This window comes from Myotis brandtii, unplaced genomic scaffold, assembly GCF_000412655.1.
Source record: "Myotis brandtii unplaced genomic scaffold, ASM41265v1 scaffold382, whole genome shotgun sequence".
Taxonomy (NCBI): Eukaryota; Metazoa; Chordata; class Mammalia; order Chiroptera; family Vespertilionidae; genus Myotis; species Myotis brandtii.
In genome coordinates, this window is record NW_005364671.1 from 2793823 (window position 1) to 2819260 (window position 25438).

The 25438-nt window shown below is 46.0% G+C and overlaps 1 protein-coding gene and 1 long non-coding RNA gene across 5 annotated transcripts in view; both read left to right on the forward strand.

Annotated features, from left to right (window-relative positions):
* The window catches only part of BEND5 (BEN domain containing 5), a 1007185-nt gene that overhangs the window by 769094 nt on the left and 212653 nt on the right, over positions 1-25438 (forward strand). The gene's annotated exons all lie outside the window — the stretch shown is intronic.
* The window catches only part of LOC106727172, a 15094-nt gene continuing 9581 nt past the window's right edge, over positions 19926-25438 (forward strand). For 2 of the 3 annotated variants that reach the window (XR_001363337.1, XR_001363336.1), the window contains exon 1: positions 19926-21273. This is a non-coding gene — a long non-coding RNA (uncharacterized LOC106727172). Of the gene's footprint in view, positions 21274-23111; positions 23116-25438 lie in introns of all 3 variants that reach the window. The other variant, XR_001363338.1, reaches the window with a different exon arrangement.

The following is a 25438-nucleotide window of genomic DNA, read 5'->3' on the forward strand; positions in this document are numbered from 1 at the left end:
CTGTATATTATTCTTTATTTCAGTCAGTGTATGCTTAATTTCTAGTTGGTCCTTTTTCATATCCTTGAGGGTCTCACTAAACATAATAATGGTTAAATATTGCTACCCACCCTCAATCACTGAAAAGTGGACCCTATCCTTTATGCACCTGGAATAAAGCTGAAGAAGTAGGGAGGAAATGAATTTGGAAAGTATTTGCAAGGGTGAAATAAGAGGACTTAGTAATTAGCAGGATGTCAGAAGTAAAAGAGGAAATACATTAAAAGGTCATAATCATATCTACCTTCAGAAATGGCCTCAGACCCCTGGGATCAATCGTGGGTATAAGCAAAGAGTATTTAACTGCTGTTTCCCCAGACCACACCAGCCTCTGGGCAAAAATGGAGCTCTAGTTATGGTAATCACCTGTGATTTGCTGGCTCATGCTCCTACCTACAGGACTCCAGCCTCCCTCCCAGTCTGGCTCAGTTATTTCTGGAAATCTCCATGTGGCAGCATAAGTGAGCTCACAGCAGATGTCCTCTGTGTCCATGTGCCATCTACCATGTTGCTGCTTTTCTGTTCAGCCCCTCCCTTGAGATTCCAGGTTCCTGCTTCCTGCTTCCTACAGTTGAGAGGGCCCCGCCCCGGTCAGGGCTCCCAGTGCCCACCAGGGGAAATCTGATAATTCTACCAAGGCTGTTTCCTGCTTTGATGTCAAACTGCTGGGTCAAGAAATACTGTAGCAGCCAACACCACAGTCTTTTCAATCTAGAACTAGAAAAATGTTCATTTTCTAGGTTCCTGCTTCCTGCTTCCTGCTTCCTACAGTTGAGAGGGCCCCGCCCCGGTCAGGGCTCCCAGTGCCCACCAGGGGAAATCTGATAATTCTACCAAGGCTGTTTCCTGCTTTGATGTCAAACTGCTGGGTCAAGAAATACTGTAGCAGCCAACACCACAGTCTTTTCAATCTAGAACTAGAAAAATGTTCATTTTCCCCACTCTACATTCATAGCCCTCTCTGTGGCCCTTTAGGAAATAGCTTCTACCTGCCAGCCCTCTCCCTGGGGGTCAGTCTTGGGTCCTAGCGCTGAGCCAGGAAACTAGTCTCAGGGTCAGACACCCCGCCATCACCCTCCTCCCTAAAGTAGGGACAGTGCATGTCTCCTTTGTGCTGATTCAGGCATCCAAGGACCTTCATGTAATGGAAACCCTCCAAGGAGTCTGCTCCAACAGTCCTTCAGAGTCTCAGCTCAAGCCCAGACCCCCACCTCTAAAGAATGAATATAATAACCTCTGTTACTATTTCTAAAACTGTGTAGTCCATGCACTAGTCTGGATATTATTCCTCTAGATGCATGTATTGAGCACTTGCTGTGCTCCAAACATTTTAAGAAGAGCTTTCTGTGCAGCCCTTCATTTAGTCCTCACTCAGCCCTGTGATCTGCGGGCCCAGAAAGGGAAAGTGCCTAACCAGGCCACCAGCTCTGGCAAACCTACTCCGGTCTTGGCTTTCGTCCTGACTCTGCTATGGCCTCTTCTTGGGAGCCTGTGCTGTCCTGTGTCTCGCCCGCCCTTCCTGATCGCCAGCCTTATCACCCACTCTTCCCTTTCCTTCCACGCTTCACCCATTAGAGCTGACACCCAGCACATCTTTCCAGCTGTGATCTCAGCCTGTGGACAGGAATCTGATTCTCTCCTCTCCCCGGGTCCACACACAGGCATAGGCCTCCTTCCCCTTGGAACTCTCCAACTCTGGCCCTACCCCAAGAGTGACATTTACATCTGGCTTCCCATGGCCCCACATGTTCAATTGGACAGGCCCTTCATATGCTGTGTAGGCTTTGGAAGTATTTAGCATCTCTGGGCCTCAGTTTACTCGACTGCAAATTAGGGGTAATAATACCTGTCTTAGAGGTTTATTGTGGGAAATAAATATGACAAAATATTTAAAGCATCCAGAACGATTCCTGACACATAGTAAACATTCAGTAAACAAAGTGCTCAAGAAGAACTGATGTTGGCTAAATGCTTGTCATGTGCTCTGCTGAGTACTTTGTTGGGCTCTTCTCTTGCAATTCTTCTTATACAGCAGGTAAAATTATCATTCCATTTTATAGATGTGGAAACGAACACCCAAATAAATTAAAGGACTTACCCAAGATCTCAGACATTGACAGCAGCAGCTCTCCGATGTGAAACAAGGTCTCATATTTAATGACTTGCTATCTTATACTGCTCAGCACAAAGCAGACCCTCCACCAATGGGGTGGCTGGGCTGCTCTCATTAAGTGAATGGGCAAATAAATGCATTTTTATTCTCTTCCCTCTATACCAAGACTTTGCCTACTGATTTTATTAGCCTCCTCATAGGAGATATAGTTTCTTTGACCCCAGAAATGCACCATATTGCAACCTTCCCTGGGCAGGACAAAGCCCACTGCTGAGCAGCCTAGTCCCTGGCTGAGTTCCTTGGCCAAGTACAGTACAGGCAGAGATCCTTTCACAACTGTGGTCTGCCAAGGGAGCACTGTGAGCCAGGGCCTCCCGCCAAGCAACGCTCCCGGCCCCTTTGATATGCAGATGTGTGCAGGCATCCTGCACATCTGCCTAGGGAGCATCCAAAGCTGTGACTTGGCTGGAAAGAAGGAAAATGTGAATGTCAACTGGAGGAATGGCTGCTCCGGAGGGGCCAGGCAGGGGAGGACAGCAGATCACGGCTGGGAACAGTCAGCCCAAAGCAGATGGAGGTTGGAGAAACAGCACTGTTCACCCCAACTTCCACCTCTCATAGGGAGGCACTTCAGAGGCGTGGATACCATTGGCTCATCTGAGTGTGATCCCTACCAAAGTCCCATCTGTGAGAGCTATGCTCTCCCTAATCCACATCACCTTCGAATCTTTATGTGAGGAAGGAGGACCATGGCAGCATAGGCGGTGGTAAGAGCCATGGAAGAGGACTCGGCACCTTTCCACAAATATGTTCATGCAACCAACATGCATGAAGCACCCATACTGTGCCAGGCACAGGGGAACATGTGGATCAGATATGGTCAGGTTTCCCGAGAAGGTGCCCACCATCTAAGGGCGCAGACAGGCAAGGACCTGGATAACATAGAGGAAAGCACAGAAGGTTTCCTCAAGGTGCAGGTTGGGCTAAGGTAAGCTGGAATGTTGGATAATGCTGAGAGGAGTTGGCCTGAGAGTGGATCTTAAAGGTACATGACAATTGGCCAAGTGAAGGATTTATCCTATACTAATACCACCAAGGCATGGTTGAGTGTCTCTAGTAGATCACTCATAAGCACACGCGCATACACACACACACACACACACACACACACACACTGAGATGGGCACAGTGCTGGTTTGGAACAGTTCCTAGGTTAACCCTCTCTGTTCCTGCTGCTGTAATCCAAAGGTCTCCCTTCCCCGGCTGTGTTTTCTGTTTCCTGAAAAGCCTTGGCAAGCTTCCTTAGAATAGCTACTTTGTCCTGTTACTTTAAAAGCTTTGTCTTCTCTTGCTGAATGGCAAGGGAAGCCAGAGCAAAAGGAATTCCCCAGGGCATGTCCAGCTTCCCTTTGCTCTGAGTGTTTCCCTGTGATGGGACAAAAAGCAGGTTTCTGGTTGGAGGCAGTGGGGATTCCATTTGGGGGAAAGGCTAACTGGGTAAGAGCGATGTAGGGTCATTGCCTTCAATCCCTGCAGGACTTTTAGGACAGAAGGAGCAGATTGCAGAACAAGGATCAATGTAGGAACAGCAGAAGCAGGGAGATTGCTCAATGTGAGAGGCTATTTCCCCAAGTTCATGCTGCCCACGGGTGGGATCAGCTGCTCTGAGAAGTAGTGAGCTCTCTGTCCGGGCTGGAGTACAAGGAGACCAGACCACAGTTTATTTGGACAGGAGGATGGTGCAGCAGGGCCTCAAACACCAGATGAGAGGTCATGTCTTTGTTGCCCTGCTCTGCCATTTTCACATGAGAATTGACCGAACACAAGAGGTATACTCAGGCCTCTCACAGCCCAGGGATTTGCATTTCCAAGGTTATGAAGAAAGGCGTGTAGTTAAGTATGTGTATAGGCGTCCAAGATGTGAAAGATGTGATTATTTGCAGAACCTAATCTCATACCTTCCCATCCTTGTTGAACTGAATATTGCAAAAATATTCTCATTCGTATCTGGAATGGTATGTTTCTAAGCAATCATCATTCTGAATACTCATTCCAGCCTGGAGACGACCTGAATATCGAAGAGAGTGAAAATGTATATATTAGATTACTTATTCAAATGCCTATCTGGCAGTTTGGATAGAATTAAGCAATGGTCCAATCTGGCTGTTGTTTTATGCATGGTATGTCAAAGCTAAAGAGCCCTTAGAGAATAGTCTCTCATTCTTTCTCTGCACAGAGCCTCAGTGCCCTGTCTTGCTCACAGATGGGGAAAGAGCGGCATACAGCCTAGAATGGGAGACCAGGGACCAGTAGCTGCCATTTTAGCATCTGAAGCACAGGCAAGGTAATATTGTCCCCGCTGGACAAAGGGGGTAACTGAGGCTTGGTGCAGTTACATGACTTGTGCAGTCACTCAGCTGGTCAGAGGCAGAGCCGCCTGAAGCCCAGGCCACTGTCCTTTTGCAGGAACTCACTGGGCCCCTAGCATAGCCCCAGAGATAGCCACGTGACCTTTGGGTCTGCTCCGCACTTCTGCTACAAAATCTCAGGCAGTGATGGTATTATCCCTGGGCCATAGCTGAAGTTCCACTGAGGATATAGACCTACATTTTAAGTCCCCAAACTAGGGACTCTGCCAAGCCACTATTCCACCCTGCATGCCCTAAAAGCTCCACAACATCAAGTGAGAGCATATCATTTTGCAATTATAATCACAAAGAGCAACAACACAAATCTGCCTGTTGAAATAAATCCTAGGAGAATGATCACTGAGAAGCTTGCTTAGGTATCATCTCTGGGAAGATTCCCCAGCCCACCCTGCCCAGGCCCAGGGCACTTTTCACACAGGGCAGTCACTGTGTGTGGAGAGGTTCTCACCATGAAAGGATAAGTATTATAGGCCAAGAAACACTTCTGACAGTTTTCTGCATTTCCAGCCCTGGGGCCCGGTGTCCCGCAGGTATCAGAAGGTTTGCTGAGCGGATGGATGGATATTTGGGTGGATATTTGGATGGCATCACTGCAAGGAAGGAACTCAAGAGGGAAGGACGATTCACCCTCCCCAACCAACCTGGAGCCCGTTAATCTCTGGATAACACAGAGCCTGGCAAGCCCTGAAACCTAGCATGATGCTTCCACTCCACGAACAGTAACTGAAACCAAGAACAAAACCTTAGAGCTGCCTGGGGCCCTGCCAGTGCTGGGGACGAAGAGAACAGCATCTGAAGCACATGTTTCCGCTCAGACTTGAATCTCACTTCATCTCATAAGATAATTCTGAAATCACAGCTTCAGTATTTTCCTCCAGTATTATCCTCAAGATCCTCTCCTCCCTCAGGCGCCTAGAGCCCAGCCCTCCACGGAGCCTTCCCCAGACAGGTAGCCCACCGTGATGTGTGAGGTGTCCGTACCAGCTCCTCTTTCCCACCTGGTCACTGTTCCTTTCTTGCTTATCTGATGCTGCCTCTTACTGTCAGCTCATGATAGTCAGTGTGGGAGGGGCAGTGTGGGCCAATGCACAGAGCTGCTCTGGGCTCATCAGCCTTGGGTATAAATCCCAGTTGGACCAATGAATAACTGTAAGACTTCGGGAACCATCACTTAACCATTCTGAGGCAATAAATGGGGTAAAGCTTTCCTCTTGAGGTTGTTGGGAGGTATGCAGGGACCCTAATAATGGAGGGCTTTGTCCGCAAAGCCAGCAAGCTCAGGTCTTATCCAACAGACAGTGGGGCGGGGTTTCTCATCTGAACATCACAGGATCAAATCTGCTTTTAGAGGGAATATTTTGGCAATGGCACAGAGAACGGGTTGGAGAAGAGGCACTGGGGGTGCGGGGGGAGTGGGGGAGGGAGGAGAACTCAGGCAGGAGATTTTGCAGGAAAGAGCAGAGGTTGGGTATGGGGCCCTGAGGGCAGGGGGAAGGTGGAGTTGCATGATAATAGCCTAACCAAGGGTCCTCAAACTTTTTAAACAGGGGGCCAGTTCACTGTCCCTTAGACCGTTGGAGGGCCGGACTATAGTTTAAAAAAAAACTATGAACAAATTCCTATGCACACTGCACATATCTTATTTTGAAGTAAAAATCAAAATGGGAACAAATACAATATTTGTATTTGCATGTGGCCCGCGGGCCGTAGTTTGAGGACCCCTGGCCCTAAACAAAGGAGATAATAATAAATAACAAGAAAAGCTAATATTCATGAGCTCCTACTGTGGGCCAGGGATTAGGCTTTATAGGGATTGTTTCATTGAATCTTGTTAACAACCAGAGATTTTTTTAATCCTCATTTTACAGATGAGGAAACAGAAACATTGAGAGGTTAAGTAAATTACCTGGGATAGCACAGTAAGTGCTATCGAGCTCAGACAGTCCCACTCCAGAGCCCATGTGTTTAATCACCAGACCAGCTCTCAACTGAAGCAGAGATTGGGGAAGAACCGTTCAGAAGGTCTCCCTGGCAGCACTGGTGTAAAGATGGGATGCAATGAGTAAGGAGAGGGTAGAGCATAGGATAACTCTCAGATTTCTTTCCCGAAGTCCCTAGCTCCTGGGAGGCAAAGCCAGAATTTTAACCCAGTTTATCTAACTCCAAAGCCCTTTCTCTTTCCACAGCCTCAAAAATTTCACCTGAGAGTTTGGTGTTCTCAGGACAGAAGGGGTAAAGTAGAGATTGGTACTTACCCCAGAATTTCACAATTCTTTTATTTAAGCCATTATACCATGACTAGCTTTCTTTAAGAGGTTGAGGGTGTGTGTTTCTTTACAGAGGGATTTAGTATCATTACAAAGTAAAAAAAATTGACAAAAAATACATTTAATAGCTTTACTTCTTTGGTGCCAAACCAAATGCAAAGGAGGATTTCAAGTACCGTTGGAAGCAGAAGTAGGGGAAGGGCCGAACATCCAGGTAGCCCTCGGGAGACTGGGCAGAGCTTGAGCTGTTCTCCTGCATCTTCCCAGGGCTGTTCTCTGTAGGCTGACCCTGGGGACAGTGCTAGGTAACAGCCCCCGCCTGGATATCTCATAATCAAAGAGTGAAATGGACAAGTAGGTGGACCTCCAAAGGCTATAGAAGGGGCTGTCTAAAAGGAGAAGAAAGGTGCCCTACACACAGGAGGGGATGGTAGGTCGCAGAAGCCACGTGATGTGACCTGGGCACATTACTTAACGTGACTGAGCTTCCTTGTTGTCTTTGGAACATCGGTGTAATCAAGGCTACTTTGATCTATTCTTTCCTCTCCTATAATCAAGGACCTATCACACTAGGTTGGGACTGAGGTCCGGGAGCCTTGGCTATCCCCTGGGTTGGAACAGGTTAAGTATATGGACTGCAGAGCTCAGTGCTGAGGATGAGAGTCAGAGTGAAACAGGCAAAGAGTCTCACCCTGGATCCCACCTGAAGGGACCAGGCAGAGAAGTGAGTCCAGGTGCGAGGTGAGCAGGTGAACATGAATCCAGAGTCGCTGGGTTGCAATGGAAAGTAGGGCCTGGGATAGGTGGACACTTGCAGTCACTGCTCTGGGTGCAGAGGGCTCTGAGGAGAGTGCTGAGTGGTCCTGTGCTGTTAGGATAGTGAAGTGACAAGGTACATGGGAAGCACCTAGCTACCAGGCACACAGGACACTCTTGATGTTAATCATGGAATTGCTTTCCTGTTCCATCAAAATTGGCCAAGAGCTTCTGAGGTGCCAGGTCTGTGGGCACTGAGGGGGCAGGGATGACTAAAACACAGTTCCTGTCACCCAGAAACTCAGATTCCTGGGGATACAGACTCATAAACATGACCCAATCAAAGATTCTATGTGGCATGATGTGGGGAGGCACAGGAACAGGCCAGGTAAGGGGTAGTAGCCCAACCCAAGAGTTCCAGGAAAGCTGCCTAGAAGAGAGAATGGCTAAGGTGAATCTGGAAGGTTAAGAAGGAGTTAATCAGGCAGAGATTGGTGAGAAATCCATTCTGGGAATGGGCACGGCTTCAACATAAGCATAAGACAGTGTGGTGTACTCAGTGTACATCAGTGGGATGTGAGGAGAGGCAGGAGATATGGCCAGAGAGGAGGCAGGGCTCTGCTGTAGACTAAGGAACCTGGACTCCATCCTGAAGGTGATGGGAAGCCACTGAAGGGGTTTCAGCAGGAGAGCAACCTGGCCAGCCTAGTGCTTGAAATAGATCATCTGGCTGGTGGGGGCGAGTACAGTAGAGAAGGCCAGCTGGAGGCCAGGGGAAATATTTAGTTTGATGTTTCTAAGTCAAAGTTCAGTTATGCTTTGGAAAAATTAATTAGGAAAGATTCAGAAATGGGAACAAGGGCTTTTCCATCTAGATAAGAAATGTTACCATTTGTACTCCTTATGCAGTAAGCTGGCTTCCCATTCTTTGTGCTATATAAGGTGCTATCGGGGGCATAATGCCTTTGAGGGCCCTTCCAGCTTTGACTCTTTAAGACTCAATGATTCTAATTTTCTTCTTAGGGTGTTTATGTTATTGACCCCCTAAAAGGACCTGTGCTTTGGGTTCTACCTTCCTCCTAGTAGAGGGGATGCCCTGAAAGCTTGCCATTACCCTACCTGTTTTTGTGGAAGACTTTAAATTTATCATATGGTTGGCCAATGTCAGGGTCTGTGTCATGATCAGGACTCATTGGGTGGCTCATATCAGGACGAGGTCTGTGACCAAGATTGCTGCTCAGTCTGTGGGACTGAGACATTGTCCACTTGAGGGCTTTGAAATCAGGCCTTGGGGCTCATTACCACAGCATCTGCCTCGCTTAGCTGATCTGCCAAATTGCTCAGGGTTCTGGGCACATGTACTTGAGGACTCTTCTGGTCCTGGCTTGCCATTACCTTACCTGTTTTTGTGGAAGACTCTAAATTTATAATATTCTTGGCCAGTGTCAGGGTCTGTGTCAGGATCAGGACTCATTGGGTGGCTCATATCAGGATGAGGTCTGTGACCAAGATTGCTGCTCAGTCTGTGGGACTGAGACATTGTCCACTTGAGGGCTTTGAAATCAGGCCTTGGGGCTCATTACCACAGCATCTGCCTCGCTTAGCTGATCTGCCAAATTGCTCAGGGTTCTGGGCACATGTACTTGAGGACTCTTCTGGTCCTGCCTGTGCCAACTTTGTACGTTTGGAAGCTGGAAGGAAATGGATGCTCTGGGTCCCCACAGCCTCTGGTGCTTCCTTCTGAGACAGCACTAAGTCCCGGACGAGAAGGCCTGTTTCATGACTGGGAGTTCCCAGAGAGAGGGAGCACCACCCGACTCACCTGTATCCACAAAGTCTTTATTCCTGCTCGTTTAATTTAAGAATTTCCTTGTGGCAGGTACTGTGCTAGGTGGTGGAGACACAGGAGCAAGCAAACCACAAACAACCTTTGCCTTCATACAGGTTATTATCTCTCAAGGGATGAGAAAACAGGCTGTGATGGGAGAGAAGAGTGTAAGGTGCTAATGGAACAGAGAGCAAGGGCCCTGACCAAGCGTGGGACCAGGGGAAGTCTTTTGAAGAATGAATGTTTAACCTGAGGCCTGAAAGATAAATTGTAATTGGCCTAATGATGGCTCTTGGGGGAACATATTACAACAGGGGGAACAGCTTGCGAGAAGGCCTGGAAGTAAGAGAGTTGGCCGACTGAAGGAATCATCAGGAGGCCAGTGAGGTCCTTCTGATGGAACCGTTCTATATCTTAACTGTAGTGGTCATCACATGAGTCTCCACATGTGGTAAAATCGCACAGAACTGAGACACACACAAACGAGTACATGTAACTGGTGAAATTACAAATAAGGTCAATGGATTGTATCAGTGTCAATGTCCTGGGTGTGAACCTTGCACTATAGTATGCAGATGTTACCATTGGGAGAAAATGGGGGAAGAGCACCTAAGATCTCTATGGATTACTTCTTACAACTGTACGTGAGTCTACAATTATGTCAAAATAAAAGGTTAACAGAAGAAGGAGGAGGAGAAGAACCAGGTGTTGGCCAGTTTGACTGAGGCAGAGAATGAAGAAGTACATAGCATGAGTTGAGCCCAGAGAGTTGGTGGAGGTTAGACTATACTGGATTTAAATCATGTGGGGCTTTTTCTGAAGATAGTTGAGAAGCCTTTGACCAGTCTTATGTAAGGAGTAACATGATCTTATTTGCATTTGAAGAAGATCGCTCAGTTTGGAGAAAGCATTGGGGAGGGATAAGCAGAGAGATAAAAATTAAAATGGAACATGGTGGATAAGAAGAGACACTGATAGATTTGAGAGATATTTATGGAGCCTGAATTGGTAGGAGTTGATGACTAAGAGGTGAGAGGACAGGGGAAGTCAAGAAGAACTCACGAGTTTCTAACCTGACCACTGGTGGATGACGGTGCTCATGACTAAAACAGAGAACATTTGAGAAGAAACAGGCTTGGGGAGAAAGGTTTGCAGAGATGGGTTTGGAATATTTGAGATGCCATTAGGCCGCAAAGTCCAGATGTCTCATAAACAGCTGTATGCGTATGTGCTGGAAGCTCAGGAGAGAAGTCTGCACTAAGAGTATGAGTACACAGAATAAAAGGCCAGAATTCTAGGGCCGAATTCTGAAAAATACTGACATCAAAATAGTGGGTCAAAGAGGAGGGGCCCACTATGAAGACAGGACTGTTGAACAGTTAGGAAGGAATCAGGACTGCTGAAGTCAAGGGGAAACACATTTCTGAAAGAAAGTCAAGGTCAACAGTGTGGATGCTGCTGGGACCAAATGCCCTGCATTTGGAAGGGCATCGATAACCTTGCAGAGCAGGCTCAGTGCAGTGGGGCTGGAATAAATGGGAGGTGAGTAAATCCTGACAGGAAGTGTGGACTACACTTTTTTTCCAAAAGTTTTGCTTGTGAAGAGGAGGAGAGAAAGAGATAACTAGGTAGGCAGGGGTGAGTGAGGGTTTTGAGGTGGCTATTGTCCTGTTTTGGGAAGGACTTGAACATGTGTAAGTACAGATATGAATGGCCCTCGAAGAGGGAGAGAGGGAAGATCCAGGGCCTGGCTATGTGAACACTGAGTGCTTTCAGAAACTAATGAACAGGGGGAGAGTTTCTATAGGTGCAGTCTCTGGGTTCTGTTGCACCCCACTGACTATTCTAAAAATGTTCTCTGCTTCCTCTTTCTAGAACAGCTGGGCCATTCCGAACTGTAAGAAAACCACCTTTTCACACTCCCTAGAGGAGGCTCAATTTCAAATCTGAGCCAAGGTGCTTCCTCTCTAAGGGCCAGTGGGGCTGGATTGGCCCCTCCCAGAGCAGCACCCAACTGACTCCCAGCACAAGGTCAGAGGCAGCAGCACACACAAAAGTTTCCACTGTGGCTTCTTGCCCACCAAGCCCTGGGTGCCCACCCACTCAAGGGGAATAAGCATGACTGGGCAGAAGGTATGCACTCTAATGACTTCATATCAACTTTGAAAAGGCAACATGGCTGACTAGATAACCTAAACATCTTCAAAGAGTGCGCATGGAGATGATCATCTCATTATATTTAATTCAGGCACCTTCTATGTCAGTTATTTCCCCTTACATGCTGCAACTGGCTTGAAAAGGTGCTCAACTTTCTTGTTTATATGGTGGGTAGCAGCTCATGGGTTGTTGTGAAGGGGAAAATGAGAGAACATAAGTAGAAGAGCCAGGCATATACTAGATTCTTAATAAATCCACAGTTCCTTCCCCTTCTTGCTAGGAGCCAACATTTCCTTTCTCTAAGCAAGTGCTCGAGTCTTGAGTCTGGGGGCCAAAGGGGCTAGACCCAGAGAGAGAAGAATGTCTCATGTCTCTAGAACAGTAGTTCTCAACCTTCCTAATGCCGTGACCCTTTAACACAGTTCCTCATGTTGTGGTGACCCCCAATTTCATTGTTACAAATTGAACATAATTAAAGCATAGTGATTAATCACAAAAACAATATGTAATTATATATGTGTTTTCCGATGGTCTTAGGCGACCCCTGTGAAAGGGTCTTTCGACCCCCAAAGGGGTCTCGACCCACAGGTTGAGAACCGCTGCTCTAGAAGAACCTGATGTGACTGTACCTCAGAATAATGCCATCTGTCCTTCAGGCAGGTTTTGGTTCTTTTTATTTAGGGGCTCCTGCTTCAAGAGAGTGTTAGGTTTAATATGTGAGATGAAAATGCAGGCTAACTGATCAATTGAATGTGGGGAGAGTTTGTGAGAGAAACATTCTTCATGTGATAGAAATATTTGAGAGTTTGAGAGAGAAATATTCTTCATGTGATAAAAAGGATCCTTTGCTTTATCACACAGTCTCTTTAAATATGTGCTCCCCTGGTGCAATTAAGCATTTGTTTACAGATCATTAATTATCTGGCAGAGAGGCTTGGCTGGAAGGACTATGGCCGAGAGACACAGCTGGAGAGTTGGGAGCTTGTGCCAAGTGAGAATCCATCAGAACCAGAGAAAGTGAAGCTCAGAAATGATTGTGTAAATTGCGACAGAAAGGAAGTCAGTTTCCAAGGCTTGAGCATACTGGCGCTCTGGGACCTCTAGGGAAGCTGCATGGGTGAGTGGCAGACCATTCACCAAGTCAGCAAAGGCAGAGGGTGAACAGGGAGGAGGTGGTATGGCTGAGGGTAGAAGGGAAGTTCCGTGTGGGATATTTTGAGTAAGAGGTGCCTGTGGGATAGCGAGGTGGAGAAGACGGTCTAGAAGGCAGATGAGCATCAGCGCTGTGCTCCAGCAGTGCTTAACCAGTTCCAGTTTCCCCAAACTTCCAAAACCAGTTCACACGTCTCTGCTTCTGCTCACACTGGCTCTCTAGCCCAAATGCTGTCTCCCCTGCCTTCCCTCCCTGCCCGTTGAGCTTCTAGCTACCCTGGAGATGTCCGCTCCTGCTCCCTGAGGCAGACACAGGTGTCCACTTCCTAGTTAAACTACCTCCACCCAGACAGACCTCCATTAGCACCGAGGCTTACAAAAAGCCGTCCTGGTTTAACCAAGATCACATAATTATGATTAAATAAATGGAACAGGCTCAGCTCAGGGAACTGTAAGTGTTATTCCACTTCTGTTATAATGGTTGCGTTTGCTCCCTTGCATGCCTCCCCAGTTGTACTGGTTTCTAAGAGCTGCTGTAACCAACTACCCTAAACTGGGTGGCTTAACACAACAGAAACATATTTATTCTCTCACTATTCTGGAGGCTAGATGTCCAAAAGTGGCAGCAGAGCCTGGCTCCCTCTGAGACCCTGAATAGAATCCGTCTTTGCCTCTTGCTTGTTTCTGGTGGTGGTGGTCAATCCTTTGGCATTCTTTAGCTTACAGCCACGTCACTCCAGTCTCTGTCTCTGTAGGCACATAGCATTATACCTGTGTCTCTGTCTTCACATGATGTTTTGAGTGATTGACTATCAACCTGTGCTTTGTAAATCAGTTTTTTTTTGTTTTAATGCTTAATGTATAGCAGCGGCCACTATGTGCAAAGATCTACACTAGGTGCTTTCTGTGTGCTCTCTCATTTAATTGTACCACATATCCTGGGAGGTAGGTCTCTCTACCCCACAGATAAGGAAACCAAACTTCAGAGAAGTCACGTGACTTGCTCAGGTCTGCGCAGCTGGGATTGGGCGTTAGATTTGTCTGATTTCAAAGCCCAAATCACTGACTTTACTTTGCTGCCTTTTCCTTCATCTTGTTGCCGTCCAGCCCCTGAATCCAGGCTGCCTCAGGGGTACTTAGGCCAAGCCCCCGAAACAAGTTGGGTTCATGCTTTCGCCACAGTGTTAAATTGACAGCACCCCTAGTTGTGGGGTGGGGAATAGAGGGTACGTGCAAAGGGGGCAGCATGGAAATGGTAGTAGGTTGGAGAGACTCAAGGGGAGGGTTCCACCTCAGGGGACAGAATCCGGAGGGCCTTTCACTATCTTTCCCAACTAGGAGAGGCTTCTATCAATGCTAGGCCTTGAGAATAAAGACGTTTCTCTGGGGCTAGGTAAGTGAATGCTCTGGGCATGGGTGGGATCACCATGCACTGAAGGCTTTCCCCTGTAATCTAGGCCCGTAGGTCAGGGAAGAGGCCTGACGGAAGTGGGTCCCATTGCTGACCTGACTTTGGGTAAATCATTGACCTCTGTGCTGTTTCATCATCTCTAGAATGAGAGGCTTGGCCTGTAAGTTCTCTGAAGTCACTATTCTTGGTTTCCAGCTTCTACAGAATCGGTTTCCGTTTTGTAACTATTTTAAGGTGTTTATTACATTGCCAAGAAAAGAGAAAAATTTCTCTGTGCCAAGGAACAGATATTTTTTTATGTTACCTTTTTTTTCTTGTGCATAGCTCTGCTTTGCTTCCTCCATGTCTGTCTCTTCATTCTGGTGAGTAACCCTCGTAGGTTTTCTCAGTGGCAACAAGCACTCCCAAGCATGGCCCTTCTTTTTCTTAGCACCAAAGATAAGGATTTGCTCAGAAAGTTAAAACCATGTGGACAGTGTTGTCTGACTCCTATCCTGGTGAGTCTGTTATGAGTTCTTGCTGTGACCTGTCCAAACACAGAGGTGGGGGAGAGAAGGGTGCACAGGTCCAGCTTGTCTGGCTTGGGGCAGGGCTGCAGCCCCCTTGCCAGTGTGAGCGCGGTGATTTCATCTCTGTCTTCAGCTTGGGGAACGTGTGCAGGCCCAAGTGGAGGTTTCCAGCAGACTCTTTCTTTCATGAACTTGAACATCTCAAGTGGACAGACGTCCCTTGTTGTTGAGCAGTTCAGTTGTCCTGCACCTGGGGAGTGGCTGAGAGTCAGAGGAATACAGAGTTTTGAAGGTTTCATCTTTCAAGGTCACAGCAGCACAGAAGGGTTGGCTTGGGAAAAAGAACGTTCCTCTTGCCAAGAATCCATGTCCCATCTGATGAATCTGGCTGCCAGAGAACCACAGAGTCCCAACCTGGTAACTGGAGTTATTGACAACTTGTTTTCATATTTCAATAGCAAATTTAATCTGTAAGTTTATGGTATATGTTCCCATCCCCACCTTTCATGAGTCTTCTCTGCATCTTTTTCCCTAAGCAATGAGGGCACAGGATTTGGATTTTCCATTCAGGTACCTCTTACCCTACCCAAACCACCATCAGTGCTATCAGATGTGTCAGCAGCAGGAAGAGGAGCACAGCCTCCCAGATTTTACATGGCGCTGGTGATGGGACTTATGGTACCTACCGAATGACAAGCAATATACCCGGGCCTACTGGAAGTCACATAGCAAAGTGGAAATTGCATGGACCTCACACCAGCTTTGAATGCATGACTTGGGCCCTCACTTTCCCTCTCTGAACCTTAGTCAATGCATCTGTGAAATGAGGGTAACAACAATTACTTCCCGAGTTATTATGAGGATTGCATGCAAAGCACCTAGCATTACCAGAGACAGAGCAGGGAGCTCAATCAATTGTAATCTTCTTGTCTCTTTCTCTCTTTTATATATATCATCTCATTCTCTCTCATCAATCCTGAAAGATTTTTAGTTTCTCACTTTATAGATAAGAAAACTCAGTCTATTTATCCACTGTATCCCAAATATTAAGCAGAACTTTTGGCACAAAATAAGCCTCAACAAATAGTTCATTAGTAAATGGATGGATGGATGGATGGATGGATGGATGGATGGATGAATGAATGAATGAATGAATGAATGAGGCAATCATACGGGGGTTTAGAATCTTGCCCAAATTTTCACAGCTAGTATCCCAGATGAGTTAAGACATAAGGCAGAGCATCACAGAAAATTTCATACAAGGAGACAAAATAAGAACCCAGAAATGGGAACAGAAAGGCATAATATAACTCATCCTTTTTTATGATTGAGAACACTTTGTTTCACAATTCTAAAGGCGTGTTTTAAATATACAAAATCTGAACATGATTTTAAAAGCAGACAATAGAACCCCAAACTCAAGTCCCTAAATTCCATAAGATAAGAGTACAGGTCTTACTAAGGCCCCAGTGTTCTTACACAAGACACACTGCCCAGGGTTGGCCTGGAAGGATGGGGTGTGCCTCTGCAGGAATGCTGCCCAGCACTCAGGGAGGGGGAAGAAACTTCCCACAGAAATACCTGGCTGCTGGGCATCCGTCCTGGTCAGTGCCCTGTGATCTCCTGAAAGGAAAAGATAATAGAGCCTTTCTCAGAAGATGAGGATGGAAAAGATAACTAATAGTTTCTGGAACCTACTGTGTGTGAGGCATTGTGCACTTTACCTGCATGGTCTTTAGACTCCTTGAGAACCTTATGAAACTCTAGACACTTGAAAGACCCAAGAGGCACAGATTTGCCCAAATACCTTGGCGATAGAGCAGTAACTGAACCCAATTCTGAGGTCAAAGCCCCTGTACTTTCTACTTTTCATTTTGCCTTGCATCCTCTTCTGTGCCATGCTGCCTCTCCAGAATGGGCTGCAGAGCCATGAGTAGATCTCAGTGATCAGAGACCCTCTGTCAGCCCAGCAAGGTGGCAGGGTGCATTAGCTGGGTAGATGTGGGGGCCTGACCACTTTCCTAGTGGGCCTTCCACCACAGAATAGGATGAAAATATCAATGAATTCCAGGGCACTTTCGGAGATAATGTCTGCCAGAGTCTCACCTGAACCCAGCAAGGTGGTCTAGACATTCCCAAAGAATCTGCATATGGCCCTTTGAGGATGAATGCTCCACCAGCTCCCTATCCTTATTAGTAGGGCAAGAGTCAGACTCAGAAGGCATCAGGGTAGAAAAGTCCAGGGTTGGGTCTCTGGAGTCAAATAGCCTGCATTTGAATCCTGGCTCCACCATTTACTCCTGTGTGACCTTGGGCAAGTTACCTAACATCCCTATGCTTTGCCTATGGTTCTTCAACTTCCAAATTAGGCCCACATTAATAGTACTTACCACCCAGGATGGTTTTGAGGATTAAATGAGAAATGTCCATAAAGCCTGGCATGAGATGAGCATTCCACAGGGGTTCACTGCTATTATTCCTGTCATTATTCCTCCAAGTAAGTAATAGCAGGGTTAAAACAGGGAGGGACTTGACACTCTTCACAGAGATACCTCTGACTGGAGTTCTCTGATCCTCTTTTGTTCTGGCTCAGAGGAGCCTCCACCCAAGCCATGTAACAGGTGATTCCCAACAGGCTCCGACTCTCTAGCCACCAACAGTGGGTATAAGACTGTAGAAATCTGAGAGCAGTTGGAAACCTCAGAGTGCTTGAGAAATTCAAAGTCTCTGGAGTAAGGAGGACATGATTTAAGAAACCCCCGATAATGTAGTCCAAATCATCAGTGTTCACAGACTCATTTCCTACTCAAGCTAGGGGTGCTTAGAATGATAGATGTGGGACTTTCCCATAAGGTCCAGTTCTCATATTTCTAGATGGGGAGTCAAACCTCTGGGGAAAAGGAGAGCAGTGCAGCGATTAATCCCCACAGTCAATTCAGCGGCTTGTTGCTTCAGGAGACTCTGAGGTAAGGCCTATTCCCACATAGCCCTCCATACCCAGGCTTTGGATCATGAAGCCAAGGTTCAAGTCTTCTCCATATGACTGTTAGTAACTTCTGTCTCCTCTGTAAGTCTTAGTTTCCTCATCAGAAAAGTAGAGAGAATAGTACCAACCTCATGAGATGTTTTGAAAAGATTAAAGGAGCTAATATTTTAAGCAACCAGTCCAGTTTCTGTCATGGAAATCAGTAATTGTTAGTTCCATTTTCTTTCACTTCCTCTGATTTGGCACTGAATTTGTGGCATAGATAGGAGACAGTCTTAAGAAAATCAGAGTTGTTTATGGTTTGCTGAGTACTTCTAAGATGATTTAACTCTCTGAATGAGCATTCTCTTTCATGCCTCTGACCTAGAACACCAAGCTCAGAGTTATCAAGCAAAAGCCTGAGTGAATTACAATGGGGGGGGGGGTGTACTCTGGCTCTGTGAAGACCTGTAAAAGGCAGACATTCTGAACCATGGGGTGCTGGAGCTGAGCAGAGAAAACCAGAGAGTTAGCAAGTGTTCTGAAGGAAGGTTGGTTGCCCTAATACCTCCCAAGTAATGTTGAAATCATCAGAAGACTAAGATGAGGCAGCGATCACCCTGAGTAAGGGATTGGAGAGTCGATGATTTCTAGCTAACAGCAAGGTAAAAAAGGAAGCCTAGCTTGTAGGATGAGGTGGAAGCATCCTGTTTCTGGGAAGACCATAGACTGTGTCAGTGAGGTTCCTGGTACTATTATGTTATTATAGGTATCAGTGTATGCCAACCATGGGTGACTGTCAACCTGACTTTTTCTTCTATGTGCATTTTTCTGTAATTATTTCCATTTTGTTCTCTCTTGATATTCAGATAAACATTTTGAAAATGTCAACCTGTCTAGTGGTGCTAAATTAAAACTACAAAAGGAACTTTGATTGATTTGGGGGCCAGGTTGTGGAAGCCAGACATGGTGGGGATGGGGAAACTTGTACACTCACAAGCAGAAGGTGAGACACAGAGGGACAAAATAAAGCTCTTGGGACACCCCTTGATCCTCAACTTTGAAGGCTTTTGTGTCTTCCAGGGTCTATGTTTCATATACACACTCATTCAACACCTATTTGCTTGGAATCTCCCATGTGCCAGGCAAGGTGCCAGGATATCACAGTGAGAAAATCAGATAGGGTCTTTTTTCAAGTGGAATTTTAGATCTAGAGCCCAAAACAGTCAATAATAGACTAAATTTACATTACATTCCATGATAAACTCCATGAAGAGTAATATAAGGAGCTGTAGAAATATGTGCCAGGGACCTGACCTAGCCTATAGAGGAAAATGGGAGGAGGAAGACAGGGAGGACTTTCCTGAGGAAGTGGCATTTCATCTGAGAAAACAACAGAACAAGTTGGTTTCATAAGAGAAAAGCCAAGTGACCGGAATGACTGGAATGACCAGTCACTATGACGCACACTACAGCTGGCCAACCAGCCTGATGGGGGCAGGGCCAGCCTGTCAACCCCTGTGCCTGATAGGCCCCCCACCCTGATCGGGGGTGGGGCTGACTGCCCAACCTCCTGAGTCCCCTCCCCCAGCCAGCCAGCCCCTATCAGGGCAGGCTGGCCAGACCCCACCCATGCATGAATTTGTGCACCAGGCCTCTAGTTTTGTATAATGCACAAAGGTTTTTATTTTTTCTGAGAAAATACTCAACAAAGTCAGTTTGAAATAATAACTTGTGTTTGTGGTTACAAACACAATATCTTGGAAGTGTTTTCTGCAAGTTTAGGCAAGGCCAGTAGCCTCAGAGGCTCTTGAACATGTAAGATCTGAAAGTGACCATGACCTGTGCCCACAGGCTCTTGTTTAAAGCATTATGGGATGTTTGTTGAATAATTATCAGTGTTGTTCAGCTCATTATATTCCATTCGACTCAATAAACATTTATTGGGCACCCTGCTCTCATCATAAGTATAAGAGCTCTCCTAATAATAACTATAATAATCATGATAACAACAATAATAGCAACTATCATTTATTGAGGACTCACCATGTGTTAGTTACTATGCCAAGCAAACATTTTACATGGATTATTTCATTTAATCCTCAGAACAACCCTATGAAGTCATATGTATTAAGATTCCCTTGAAGAAAGTGAGTCTTAGAGAGATTAAAAGACTTGTCTGTGGCTGCGAACTTATTAAGGATAGGTCTTGCTTATTGGGCCAGGATTCGGATCCAGGGCCTAACATTACAATACACTGTCTTCATTTCACATTATTATGTCATATTTGAGATGAAGAAATTGTCCTTCAGAGTCATTTCAGGGCCCTGTGTATTTTCCCTGAAAATAATAATATCTATGCCTTGTCAAGCATTTCCTATATGACTAGCATGTTACCTTAAAACCTTCTAACTCAGAGGTGCTCAACAGAGTGGATTATGTTTTAAGCTGTGGTGGATCTGATACTCAGGTAGGGTCAAAAACTTCTGCCCCAATTCTTACAACACCTTCAGAAGATATGTTTCAATATCCCCATTTTACAGGTAAGAAAACTGAGACTCAAGGAGGTGAACTGTCTTGCCTGAAGTCACAGCAAAGATGAGGCAAAGTCATGATTGAAGCCCTGGTCTGAGTCCAAAGCCCCCATTACTTTAGGCCTCCAAGCTGTCACATGCATGGCCAGCCGGCACTCCCTCTAACTCCAGGTGATATGCACTGGCCTCTGAGCCTGTATTCAACATACAACTTCTTCTTTCCTGCCTTCTTCCTTTCTACTACTCCTTTCTTCCCCTGCCCAAAGCCCCACAACCAGACTTAGCCAGACTTCATGATCAGGGGACCACATGGATGCACTGGGTTGATGCCTCAGCTTTGGGTTGATAGCATCCAGCTCAGAGTAATGCCCACCAGGGGCCTCCCAACAGTCCCAGATCCTCCTAACCATGTAACAACATGTCTTCCTTAAACTCACCCAAGAAGACAGTGGTCCTGAGATTATTGCACAAGTTACTTTTCTGAGCAAATTTAAAAAAAAAATTAAAAGCAAATACTTGAAAAGTCAAATTAAATATCACAGGGGACAAAAAGCAAAATCATGAAAAAATGTGGTCAATCATTAGCAGAGAGGTTGAAAAGACACGCTCCAATTGCTTTAAAAATGCACAGAACCCAGGTCTCCTTAAAATAGTTTTGCAAAGTACATTGAGAATTCCATGCAGTAATATGAAACACAAGTCCCGCTGCTGCCACTGAACATGCTTCAGCTGGCTGAACCGAAGGAGCTTGACATTAACCCAAGGCTCTGCAAAACACAACAGGAAAGCACAATAGAGTTGCAGTTGCAAAGCTGCCCCAGATGTGTACATTTTCTGCTCCATTAAAATAACTTGGATGAGAGGCAAAGCACATTTGGTCCACAGAAAGAGGGCGTTAGGGGAGGGCCAGGGAGAGCACAGTCAGCCTCCATAGTCCTCCCACTCCCCAGTTTTGCCTCCCCTCTAAGCCTTCCTTCACATGGCTAAGTCTGTCTAAGTGCAAATATGGGATGTGAGGATGATCTGGCTTCGACATCTGTCACCCCGTTGTCGCCAGGGTTGATTTGCCTGATCTGGCTGGCTAGGCGAGCTTCCCCTTCCTCCCTCACCCATGTGCATCTCTCCTGAAGCTGTGCACTCTGTTGAAGCGGATGACCTTCCCCCCGGAGGAGAGGACCACACCGATCTTTAGTCAAAGGTATATGAGTAGTTGCACTCCCCTGCTAGAACCTCCAAACAAGCTCTCAAATATGACCTCAAACCTTCCAGGACTCCCCAGAGCCAAACTGCTTTGCCATAAGTCTCAGTTTTCTTAACTCTGTCATGGGGTTGAGACCTATTTCAAGGGTTCGGTGTGAAATTAATTGAGATCTTGGTGCCTGACATGCAAGGTTTATAGCAGGGGTCCTCAAACTTTTTAAACAGGGGGCCAGCTCAGTGTCCCTCAGACCGTTGGAGGACCGGACTATAGTTTTTAAAAAACCTAGTTGGCTGCTAAGCACAGGCAGCGGCAGCAAAAAACACCCGGCAGGCCGGATAAATGTTTTCGGTGGGCCGCATGTGGCCCGCGGGCCGTAGTTTGAGGACCTCTGGTTTATAGAATGCTTTGGAGGAAAAGTAGTTACCACAGTTATCATCACTGAATCCAGGTCATATGAGAGAGGTGAAGGTGAAGGATGTGAAAATGTCTGGGCAGAAAACAGACAAGACCTTAAGGGAAGAGCCTGGTCAAGGGCACATACCTCTGTTGTAGGTTCAATCCCTGCCCCAGTCAGGGTGTGAACAGGAGGCAACCAATCTATGTGTCTCTCTCACGTTAATGTCTCTCTCTCTCTCTCTCTCTCTCTCTCTCTCTCCTTCCCCGCTCCCTTCCATTCTCTCTAAAAATCAGTGGAAAAAATATACATGTCCTGGGGTTAGGGTGAGGATTAACAACAACAACAAAAAAGACATTTACTCATTCTCTCTAAAAATCAATGGAAAAAAATATCCTCACTCCTCCGGTAAGGATGAAGAAAAAAAAAAAGTTCCTAAGGAGAGAGAATCCCAAGTTTTCCCATATCTGAAGGGCTGACATGAGACTCTTGGTGGTGAACCTAGTCTAGCAGCTACAAGATGTAAGATTCCACCTCAGTGTAACTAAGAAAGGCCCTTCCAACCATCAATCAGTAGTTTCCAAAAGTTAAGGGGTGGCAGTAAACTTCCTGACATTAGAACTCTATCAGAGGAACCAGGATGGCCATTTGGCAGGGGTATTAAAGAGAGGATTCAACTACAATTTGGTTGAAATTGACATTTTTAACCACCTCTGAAATCTGTTCTTTTGAACTGTCTTTACTTGCCAATCAATGAATCACCAACATCTTGAGTCTCTGGTACGTGTAAAGCCTGGGGCTGTGGGCTCTATATCAAAGAGGTACTCTGATGGTTTTCACTAAGGCAGAGGAAGCACTTAGTAGGTTCTCCATGAAGCTATGTTAACAGACTGACTGTGATAGTCACCCAGGAAACAGAAACTCTTTTGGTTGCTCTGAGGCTGCCCAAGGGTGTTTCTTGGAGTATCCTGTACCTGTCGTTCCTTCTCTAGAATCCATTCTACGCACCTACATGCAAAACATATTTGAGTCTGTGTTTACTCTATTGGCATTCATTTCATTGTTTGTTCTTTTCTTTCTGGGTTCTTGGGAAATGGAACTGCCTCCTTGTGAGAATTATTTACACTGACTCGGGTGGGGAATTTGTTTGAACTTGAGGGTGCAGTGGTATTTATTGCGTTCATGAATGTGCCTGTCTTACAAGGAGTGGAATCGGCGTTCTGTCCTGTGGTCACTGGGATTACGCTCCAACTCCGAAAGGGACGGAGTTTCAGAAGAAACCATGCAAAAGGTTTCTGATGTGTGCTCTCTGTGTCTTTATTTAATGCATTTGTTCTATAAGCATTTACTCCCCAGCCCTGTGCAAGGAACCTGGGATGTTAAAGTTATTCAGCCTTTTTGTCACTTCTCAAAGAGCTCATGCCAATGAGGGAAGATAAAAGGTTGTGGGACAAGATAGTAGAAAAAGACCACCTGTGCTTGAGGAGAGGCTGTGGTTAAAGAAGGCTTCACAGCGAAGATGGCATTTGAGCTGGTCTTCAGGGGATGTTGAGGTCACCGTGCACTCCAGGAGGAAATACTTCCCAGGATGTGGGCAGAGCAAGCACAAAGGTTTGGGACCTCATAAAACAAGCTAGCGTGGGAAATGTCAAATAGGTTAAGGTGTCTGGGGTGTGCTGTGTCCAGGAAGGTGGTTGGAGATGAGACCGGTAACATATTTAGGGGTCACCCTCATTTAGATGGGATAGGCGGTTGGGCATGGTGCTACTTGAAATTACGTTGCAAGCATAGGTTGGAGCTTCAGGGACTTTCATTAAATATGGCCAACTCTGCATGATCCATCTTGTGAATTATCAGGAGTCCTGCTATACATTACTTCCCCTTGATGACCATAGGAGTGTATTATTAAAATAAAAACTCACTTAAGATCAGTCCAAAGAAATAATAATTACGAAGATAAATCTGCTGAAACAATAGAGTGGCCTTCTTTTTACCACAAGTGTGTGGGGCAACATAAGGCCAACATCTGCATCAGGACAACTCATGAACATGTCTGATGGGCACCACATACACTCCAGGGCTTGGTTAAAGGAGCTTGACCTGTACATTTGGATCTGGTAGGTGTATGTTGATGGGGTTCATCTGTATAATGTATTTCCTAAATCACAGTAAGGTAATTTGGGGTTTTGGTTTTTCTACTTCATCATTAGTATATTTGATCTTAAATGTGAGCACAGCGCTTTTAAAAGAGTAATGTTTAATGATTTCTGATTATAAAGTCATACCTGCTTACTGTGGAAAATAAATATAAATGTATAAGTATAAAACACAAAAGAAAGTAAAGCCACCCACCACTATTAAGAAACAACGTTTTGGTGCATTTATTTTTATAGGTTGAGTTTATTAAGATGAATTTAATCTATGAGAACACTTTCTTCACTATAACATAAATACTTAATATTCCCCGACCAGATTTTTGGGTTTTGAGGACAGGAAAGGTGTATTATTCATATAGTGACCTAATTTTGGCACAGGAATCCAACACTGAAACTCAAGTTCTGATACAATGTCTAACTTGAGTTCTATTTATTATCATTCCCCCAAATTTCAGTGAGTCCCTACCAAGTGCCAGGTCTGAGCTGGGCACTGATTATATCTGGGGAGATACTAGCCATATGTGATACAAAATCCACCCTCGCAGAGGCATCAGTGTGAGTGTGCTGACGCCCTTTGATGTGAGATGGGGTTCCTATGAATGTGGAGCCCAGTCGCCCTCTTTCAGCTGGTGTCCATGGCCTGACTGGGAAGAACCAAAACCCTCCAGGATCTCTTAGGCCTGTGGTAGTAGGGACAGACCATGGACTGCTATTCCAGAGTCCCATTCCTGAACTTTTCAAGGTGCTCCAGAAATGCCAGCCAGCCCTGGTCTTGCCTTCCTCAGGACACCCCTGCACTTCCCACTTCATTCCAACTGGTCCCGCCCAGTTCAGAGAGGGGTGCTAGGATGGAGGGAGACTACAGAGGCACCCCCCAAGGCAGTGGCTGAGAGCAGCTCTCAAAAGACCTTTGGCTACACCAGCCAGCTGGTCCAACTGGAAATCCCAGATAAGCCCCAGTACTGGTCAGAACTAGTTTGGCAGCTCTGGGGAACTTTTCTGGCGGACTGACCCTCCCCACCGCAGGAGCTGGCAGTTCTGGGGGGGAAAAAGAAAAGAAAGAAAGAAAAAAAAAAGTGAACTATAAGAGCTGAGAGGAGTGGCTAAAATTATTTGAAACACTAAAATTCTGCTCCGTTGCAAGTGCAAGTTTACAGTTAGGGATCCAAACAGGATTGCCCCCTGCGCCACATTCATTCCCTCGCAGTCTCGCCTCTCCTTTGCAATGCCGATTTTTGTTGTAGTGCAATTTGTTTTGCAGTGCGATTGTTGAAGCCATATAATCCTTCCCCAATAAGACTTTTAGTCAATGCATTCTTTTCTGCAATGCCATTATTATTATTAATTATTATTAATAATTATTATTGCAATTCAATCTCTGCCTTTTCCCCTCCCTACTCGAAACGCGCTCCGGCTGTGATTGCTCGGGTCTGACTTCGCGAGTGGCAGTGCGCTTCCAAACCCCCTCGTCAGCCCCCCGCCCCCCTTTCCCCTCCCTCTCTTTTCCGCGCCCAGGCCAGAGCAGCC